The sequence below is a fragment of the Nannospalax galili genome, unplaced genomic scaffold (assembly GCF_000622305.1).
Source record: "Nannospalax galili isolate Female #2095 unplaced genomic scaffold, S.galili_v1.0 scaffold1436, whole genome shotgun sequence".
In the NCBI taxonomy this organism is placed as follows: Eukaryota; Metazoa; Chordata; class Mammalia; order Rodentia; family Spalacidae; genus Nannospalax; species Nannospalax galili.
In genome coordinates, this window is record NW_008338997.1 from 608,628 (window position 1) to 617,854 (window position 9,227).

General features: G+C 46.0%; 2 protein-coding genes and 1 pseudogene across 5 annotated transcripts in view; 1 reads left to right on the forward strand and 2 right to left on the reverse strand.

Moving 5' to 3' along the window:
- Positions 1-5,731, reverse strand: part of Ecsit (ECSIT signalling integrator) — a 13,474-nt gene extending 7,743 nt beyond the window's left edge. For 2 of the 4 annotated variants that reach the window (XM_008833602.2, XM_008833600.2), the window contains exon 1: positions 5,656-5,731. The gene's annotated coding sequence lies outside the window, so the exon portion shown is untranslated. The remainder of the gene's footprint in view (positions 1-5,655) is intronic. The other 2 variants (XM_029563789.1, XM_008833601.2) reach the window with 2 other exon arrangements.
- A 156-nt stretch (positions 5,732-5,887) lies between these two features.
- The window catches only part of Cnn1 (calponin 1), a 25,320-nt gene continuing 21,980 nt past the window's right edge, over positions 5,888-9,227 (forward strand). The window contains exons 1-2 of the mRNA XM_008833603.3: positions 5,888-5,966; positions 6,780-6,829. The gene's annotated coding sequence lies outside the window, so the exon portion shown is untranslated. The remainder of the gene's footprint in view (positions 5,967-6,779; positions 6,830-9,227) is intronic.
- Positions 6,443-7,565, reverse strand: LOC103734585 (annotated as a pseudogene).

Genomic DNA, 9,227 nt, shown 5'->3' on the forward strand with positions numbered 1-9,227 from the left:
ACAGTCACTCCATTTCCATTGCACCCTCACCCAGGCAGCCACTAGTTGTCCAGTGTCTCTACACACTGACATTTTATTATTTATTCATTTATTTACTTATTTATTTATTTTCGTCTTTTTGAAGCAGGTTCTCCCTGTAGCCCCAGCTGTCCTGGAACTCACAGAGATCCGCCTGCCTCTGCCTCCTAAGTGCTGGGACTACAGGTGTGCGCCACCATGCCCGGCTTGTATTTTATTTTATTTTGGTCTTTTTGAGACTGGGTCTCCCTGTAGCCTCAGCTGGCCTGGCACTCATTATGTAGACCAAGCTGGCCTTAATCTCAGAGATCCACCACCTCTGCCTCTGGAGTGCTGGACTAAAAGGCCTGTGCCACCATGCCCAGCCACACTGCCATGTTTTTAATTTTATTACATTTCCTTATTTATTTCTTGTGTTTATAGGAATTTGTGTGCCACAGCACAAGTATGGAGGTCAGAGGACACCCTTCGAGAGTTGACCCTGTTTCCACTCTGTGGGTCCCAGGGATCAAAATCAGGTTGTCAGGCTTAGCGGCAAGCACCTTCATCCTCTGCACCATCTCACTGGCCATTCTTTAATTAAAATTAGTGGCTGGAGAGATGGCTCAGGGGTTAAAGAGCACTGGCTATTCCAGAGGACCCAGGTTTGATTCCTAGCTCTCACATGGTAACTAACAACCATCTGTAAACTCCAGTTCCAGGGGATCTGATGCCCTCTTCTGGCCTCTGAGGGCTTTGCACAACACAAGTGTATTTGCATACATGCAGGTAAAACACTCATATACATAAAAAAATTGGGCTGGAAAGATGGTTCTGTGTTCAGAGCACTGGCTGCTCTTGTAGAGGACCCATGTTTGATTCCCAGCACCCACATGGCAACTAACAACTGTCTGTAACTCCAATTCCTAGGGATCCAGTGCTCTCTTCTGATCTCCACAAGCATTGTCCAACATGGGTGCACTCAGGAAATACACTCATATAGATAAAAATAAGCTGGGTGTGGCAGCACGTGCCTTTAATTCTAGCACTCGGGAGGCAGAGGCAGGCAGCTCTCTGTGAGTTCACAGAGTTCTAGGCCAGCTGGGGCTACCAGGAGACCTTGTCTCAAAAAGACTAAATAAATAAATACTTTTAAATTTTATTGTGTGTGCATGTGGAGGCTAGAGGTAGACATCGGATGTCTTCTTTGATCACTCTTCACCTTAATTTTTATGTGTGATTATGTGTGTGTGTGTGTGTGTGCGCGTGTATGCGTGATATGTTCACAGTTCAGGTGTGGGGGTCAGAGGACAACTTTTCTGAGTTCTCTCTTCCCACCTTTACATGGGTTCTGAGGATTGAACTCAGGATGTCAGGCTTAGAAGCAAATCCCTTTACCCCCTAAGCCATATCACTGGCCCTCTGTCATCTTTTTTTTTTTTTTTTTTTTTTTTTCAGGGTCTCCCTGTAGCCCCAGCTGTCCTCAAACTCACTGTATAGACCAGGCTGGCCTTGAACTCTGGCCTCTGCCTCCTGAGTGCTGGGATTAAAGGCATGCACCACCATGCCCGGCCTATCTTTTTTTTTTTTTTTTTTTTTTTTTTTTAAACAAAGTCACTCACTATATAAGCTGGTTGGCCTGGAACTGACTATTTAGACCAGGCTGGCCTCAATCTCAGAGCTCTGCATGCTTCTGCCTCCTGAGTGCTGGGATTAAAGGCATGCACCATCACATTGGGCCTAATAAAAAAACTTTTGGTTATTATTTATTTTTGTTTTACGTGTATGTTAAGTTTTGCTTGCATGTGTGTAAGTGCATACCACAGCATAGGTTGTGGAGGGCAGAGGACAACCTGGACAATTCTTCTATCGTGTGGGTCCTAGGAATTGGACTCAGCTTGCCAAGCTCGGCTACAAGCATCTTTATCTTAGTACTCCGTGCCTGGCCATTTTAGTTCTTTTTCATTTTCAGTTTTAAAAGATTTATCTATAATGATTTGGAGAAATGTCTCACTGGTTAAGAGCACTAGCTGCTTTTGCAGAGGACACGGTTTGATTCCCAGCACCCACATGGCAGCTAACAATTGTCTGTAACTCCAGTTTCAGGGGATGTGATGCCCTTTTCTGACTTCCACAAGCATTGCATGATACGGGTGCACTTACAAGCATGCAGGTATTACACTCATGCACATAAAATAAAATAATAAAAACAGGCCAGATGTGGTGGCTCAGGCCTTTAATCCCAGCACTCAGGAGGCAGAGGCAGGAGGCTCTCTGTGAGTTCAAGGCCAGCCTGGACTACATAGTTCCAGGCCATCTGGGGCTACAGGGAGACCCTGTCTCAAAGAAAAGGAAAATAAATAATAAAAATATTTTTTAAAGCCAGGCGTGGTGGTGCACGCCTTTAATCCCAGCACTCGGGAGGCAGGGGCAGGTGGATCTCTGTGAGTTCAAGGCCAGCCTGGTCTACATAGTGAGTTCAGGACAGCTGGGGCTACAGGGAGACCCTGTCTCAAAAAGACCCCAAAAAAAAAAAAAAAAAAAAGTGTGTGTGTGTGTGTGTGTGTGAGGTGAGCATACCAGAATACTCATGGAGGTCAGAGGACAACTTCCAAGAGCTGGTTCTGTCCTTCTATCCTGTGGCATATGGCCCTGGGGATTGAACTCAGGCTGGTAGGCTTTGACCACCGAGCCATCCTGTACTTACTTCCCTCTTCCTTTTTTTTATTTTTGGTTTTTTAAGAGTTTTCCTGCAGTCCCAGCTGGTCTGGAACTCACAATGTAAACTAGGCGTGCCTGGAACTCACAATGTAAACTAGGCGTGCCTGGAACTCACAATGTAAACTAGGCGTGCCTTGAACTCAGAGATCCATCTGCCTCTGCCTCCAGGGTGTTGGAATTAAAGGCCTGTGCCGTCACACCTGGCTTCCTTCCTTTTTAAAAAATATTGTAGAGATGACTGAGCAGTTGAGAGCACCTGCTGTTCTTGCAGAGAACCCAGGTTTGATTCCCAGCACCCACATGGCAGCTAACAACCACTAATAACTCCAGTTCCAGGGGATCCGATGCACTCTTCTGACCTCCGTGGCATTGTGCAACATGGGTGTACTTACACACATGCAGGCAATTACACTCATATACCTAAAATAAAAGTAATATATATTTTAAAATAGCTGGTTGTGGTGGTCCATGCCTTTAATCCCAGCAGTTGGGAGGCAGAGGAAGGTGGGTCTCTATGAGTTCCAGGCCAGCTGGGGCTACAGGGAGACCTTGTCTCAAAAAGACATATAAATATATATAATTTAAAAATAAAAACCTTCCTCTAGCATCTCCCATCTTGGCTCCTTTTAAACCAAAGCTACTCCTAAGATACACAGGCTTGTCCTCACAACTTGGAGTGTTGGGACCTGACTCCACAGGTGTCAATTTGCTCAGTATCTCAGAAATATCAGATAGTGAAGTCCCTCCCCACAGCCCTTGGTTTGCTTTCTAAGTTTTCTTCCTATCACCCAGGCCTGTGTCTCAGACAATCAGCAAGACACTGTCTTATCAAAAAGTCTGCATATCTACATGGATGAAGGTGCAGACACATGTCCTAGTGTCATGTAGAATGGGTGTGGTGCCGCACACCTTTGATCCCAACACTTGGGAGGCAGAGGCCAGCCTGGTCTCCATAGTGAATCCAGGACAGCTGTGGCTACAGAGAGGCCCTGTCTCAAAAAGACCAAAAACAAAAAAAAGAATCAGACTCAGGGTGGAGACATATTTTTATAAACCTCTAGCTGACCCACAAAACAAATGAAACTGCAGATGGTCTGACATTGTACCAAGCACGGTATTGCACACCTATAATCCTAAAACTCGGGATGCTAAGGCTAGATGATTGGGAGTTCTATATCAGCCTGGGAAACTTTTTCTCTCTCTCTCTCTCTGTCTCTCTCTCTCCAGGGTATTACTATGTAGCCCTGCTGTTCCAGAGTCCTTGGTTTACAAACAAGTGCCACTATGTCAGTCAGGAATCTGTGGCGACATAAAAGGGTGGGGATATAGCTCAGTGTAGCAAGCACACTTGCCTGGCAAGCAGAAAAGAGTCTAAACCTTTGCTTCTCAAATTGTGTTCCAGAGACCTGCACAGTGTTGACCCTCAGTCAGACTTAACTGCATCAGAATCCTCATTTTTAACACAGGTGTCTCTGAGAAGTGACCATGCTGTGCTCACGTCCCCTAAAGTTCTAGCCTGCATACTTAAGTATAACTTTGGTACAAAGCCTTGGACTCAGTTCCTGCTATAGCAATTGGTAATATCTTTGCTTAAACTTGCTCTTCTGGATGTGAGTGCTGGTACCTTTCTGGATTACTCAAGCCAGAAAGTAGGAGTTATTTCAGAGCCCACTATGTCCCTATTCAATCCATCAAGTCATCCGTGGAGACTACTTCCCAGTCCACCCCTCTTTTTTGCCAGGCCAATCCAGGATCTCTGCCCTGCATATTTAAACACCCTCTTTCCCTTTTGCCCTGCTGGTTAGTTCCTCCCTTGGCAAGATAAAATTTATTTTTTTTCAAGATGGGGTCTCCCTGTAACCCCCAACCAGCCTGGAACTCACTATATAGGCTGGCCTCTATATCACAGAGATTCACCTGTCTTTGCCTCCCAAGTACTGGGGTTGAAGGTGAACGAGAGAAAGTTTTTAACAAAGTAAACTAGGTGGGCTGGAAATATGGCTCATTCTGTAAAACACTGGCCCTGAAAACATAGGCTCTGTCTTAGAACCTCAGAAACCACAACCACATTCAAAAAACAACAAAAACAGGTGTGGATAAAATATTAAAAAACAAAACAAACAAAAAAACAGGTGTGAGGCTAGAGAGCTGGCTCAGCAGTTAAGAGCCCTGGCTTTTCCTGCGAAGACCCAGGTTCAGTTCCCAGCACCCACATGGAGTGGAGAATAACTGTAACTTCAGCTCCAGGGGATTGGAGGCCCTCTTCTGACCTCTGCCAAACTCTTCTGACCTCTACCCAACATACGTGCGCTTATATACGTGCAGGCAAAACATATACATATAATAAAAATAAATAAAATAGGTTTCTTGACCACTAGTCTTAACTCTGCTTGCAATGATCAGGATCTGAAATTACAAAAGCACCAGTTCCATTTCTTTCTGATTTGTTCAATTGTCTGATTGTCTCAGGTAATAAAGGATCTTTCTCTATTTGCTTTGTCTCCACCAGGCGAGACAGTGCCTGGTTTACAGTCAATTGCTTAACACCTGTCAACCGAAAATGAATAAGCACTAAGTGTCTACAAAACATTGCCAAATCAGCTGGGTGTACGCATGGCAGCACTGAGGGCGGTTGCCAAGATTCGGGGTCTCTTGGAGAAACAGGTAGACGCGGGTTCTGATGCCTGCCTCACTGCCGACTTGCTGTGTGACCTCGAGCAAGAGCCTTAACTCTGAGTCAGCTATCCCATCTGTGAAATGGGAGACGGAGTGTAGTGAGGCGCCGAGTCACCAACCCCGCACCCCAAAAGGTCACAGCGCCCTGACTGCGGCTGGGTCGCTCTGAGGGTACCCTCTCGCTCTGCCAGGCGAGGAAAGGGACACCTCGAATCCCAGAGATCCATACTCGCCCTCCCACGCGCGACCCACTTAACTCACACGTCCGCTGCGTACCCAGGCCCACTGCTTCCGACGGCTGGGCGCCGCCATCTTGAACGATAGCGCTTCCGGGTCTGGGCAGTGGAGACAACCAATCGGTGGGTAGACACCGCCACCATCACGGGGCGACACCACCAATAGGAAAAAGGAAAAGCCTCGGTCCTGCCTGCGGAAGAACCAGGCCAGGCCCTCCCCGGGGACCTGGCAGTGTGGCCATCTGGGAGCGCTAGAACCCTGTGGACGTTATGGCTGGATTTGGGGAGCTTCTGAGTCCAACCTAACACCCCAGTTTTCTCGCCTGAAATACCATGGTAAATTATTAATAGTATTATTATTGTTATTGCAGATCTGTATGCCCGCGCTTTCTGCAGGCTCGGAAAGCCTACCATCTGAGCTACATCCCCAAGGCCCAGGATGTTTTGTTCATGTGTGTGTTCCTAAGTGCATGTATGTACACCACGTGTATGCAGACAGTTGTGAGATGCCATATGAATGTTGGGAACTGAATCCCATTCTCTGAAGAACAGCAAGTGCTCTTAACCCCTGAACCGTCTCTCCAGCCCATATTTGTTGTTTTGAGTCAGGATCTTCTGTAGCCCCAACTGGCCTGCAACTCACTATGTAGACCAGGCTGGCCTTGATCTCATAGAGATCCACCTGCCTCTGCCTCCCGACTGCTGGGATAAAGGCATGTGCCACCACGTCATGTTTGTTTTTGTTGTTAGGATTTATTTATTTTTATTTTGTGTGTGTCTTACTTGCATTTTTTTTTATTCCTTCAAGCTTTTATTTAAATGTACTAATTCGATGATAGAGTTTAGATCTTGTTAAAAGCAGCCACATCCATGGATAACGCATAGTCCTCAAACGCAGTAATCTGCTCCTCCAGCATATCTGTTCCAACTTTATCATCTTCAGCTACACATTGTATTTGAAGCTTTTTAATTCCATATCCCACTGGAACCAATTTAGAAGATCCCCACACCAAGCCATCTGCTTGAATGCTTCTGACGAGGGCACACCTCCAGTTTTGCTGTACCTGTCTCATCATCCCAAGGTTTCACATCTAGCAAGATGGAAGACTTTGCTACAACTGCAGGTTTTTTGGCTTTCTTACTGTGCAGGACGTTCTTCTCGGAGCCTCTTCGCTGTCCTCCTCCTCGGATCCAAAGAGGTCAGTGTCATCATCATCTTTGGCATCTGTAGCTTCACTTGCCGTGCTGTCTTCCACAGTGGCACGGTCATACTTGCCCAGAGGTTTTTTCACTCCTGGCAGGCTGGCTTTGTCCTTTTCATATGACTGGATGTGATTATACCAACAAGTCAGCAAGGCGGCCTAGTGACTGCTTCAAATATTGCCACATCTGCTTGTGATGGCACCATACCCCTCGATGTAGCTCTTGTCCGCCAGGTAATCGTTGAGCACCTGGAGGCCGCGGGGGGTTTTCAGGTCTCCAAAACCCATGGCGTGGTTGGATCCCCTGAGCTGGGCGGCAGCGGAGGGAAGGCGCTCAAGGAGGTCAGGCCTAGCACAGAGAGGAAGAAAGGGCCCTCCCCTGCATGTTTTTAAGTGCAGCATGCTCATGCAGTGCCTACAGAGGCCAGAAGAGGGCGCCGGATCCTCTGGAACTGGAGTTACAGATGTTGGTTAAATACCAAGTGGGTGCTGGAAACCTATCCTGGGTCCTCTGCAAGAGCAGCCAGTGCTCTTAACTGCTGAGCCACCTCTCCAGCCCTGAGATTTTCTTTGAGCCGGGTTCTTACTATAATGCCTGGGCTGATCTCGAACTCAGTCCCCAGGGAACTTAAGGTACCACTGCTACCAGCTTTAATAAGACTTTTTAGTTTTATTTATTTATTTATTTGTTTGTTTATTTATTTCTTTATGATATGTATGTAGGCACATTCCTGTGGAGGTCAGAGGACAACTTAGGGGAGTTGGTTCCCTCCTGCTACCAGGGGGTGGGGGGGCCCCAGGGAAAGAACTCAGGTCATCAGGCTTGGCTGCAAATGCCTTTATTTGTTGAGCCATCTCAACACCATCTTTAATAAGATATTTTGAGGTTTGAATTTGTCTATGTAAAGTAGCCATAAAGAAAAAAGAGAAATGAAGAAAATAGTTTGAAGTATTTTCTTACTGTAGAGAAGCACTGTACATTACTAAGAGACCTGAGTATAAGATACTCACATGTGGAGCTGGGAAAATCGCATGTCCAAGCCTGTTTGAGTGGCTTTTTTTTTTTTTTCATTGCAAGGAGTAGGTGGGAGGGAGGTGGGACTAAGGGCACTTTGGGGGGGGTCGTCTCCTTTTAGTCAAAAGCAAGGAAATGACATGAAAGAGTTTAAATTCAATGTTTCCTTTAACAGTGTTAAACACTAAATTTTTTTAGTTTTTTTTTTTTTTTTTTTTTTTTTTTTTTTTTGAGACAGTGTCTCCCTGTAGCCTCCTGGAACTTGCTATGTAGACCAGGCTGGCCTTGAACTCACAGAGATCTGCCTGCCTCTGCCTCCCAAGTGCTGGGGTTAAAGGTGTGTGCCACCATGCCCGGCAATAAAATATATTTTTTTAAAAAAGTACAATATGGGCTACTGTGAGGAGTGAGATGCATTCCTGGCACCTCTCTCCCCTACCCAATTGTGTGTCTCGTTTGACTTTTCCGACTGAGAGCTGAGAGGCCTGTGGACTTGGATGTGTGTAGGTGATATCAGGTCGTAGAACTGCGGTATGTGTGTATGTGTCCTCATGATGTCTTGGCAATAGAGTTTGTGTGGGGGGGATTATAATGCATTTTTTCATTTATTTTGTTTTTGTGTGTGTGTATGTGTATGTGTGTGTGTGTGTATGTGCATGTGGAGGTCAGAGGACAACTGATAACAGTCTGCCCCCACCCTCCATCATGTGGGTCGCAGGGCTCCAAGTCAGATTATCAGGGTTTACCCACTGAGCCATCTCGCCATACCCATAATTAATTAATTTCAGGACAAGATCTCATGAATTCCAGACTAGTTTTGAACTTGTATGTAGCTGAATTTGACTTTGAGTTCCTGAATCTCTTGCCTAAACCTTTCATACTGGGATTACAGGCTTGAGCCACCAAATGTGGTTTATGTGGTGATAGAACCCAGGGCCACTTGTAGGCAAGCATTCTACTAACTGAGAGAACTCGATATGTAGACCAGGCTGGCCTGGAACTCTCAGAAATCTGCATGCCTCTGCCTCCATTTATATTTTCTGTGTATGAGTGTTTTACCTGCATGTAAGTGTATACCAAGTGTGCAGTGCCCATGGAGGCCAGAAAAGGGTATCAGATCCCCCGGAATTGGAGTTATGGATGGTTCTTAGCTGTCATATGGGTAATGGAAACCAAACCCGGGTCCTCTGCAAAAGCAGCCAGTGCTCTAGACCCCTGAGCCATCTCTCTAGTCCCAAGTTTTCTTTTTCTTAAAAAAATATTTTATTATTTTCATTTTATGTATATTAGTGTTAATCCTGCACGTAAGTGCACCCATGTAGTGCAATGCCTGAGGAGGACAGAAGAGGCTGTTGGATCCTCTGAAACTGGGCTTATGGA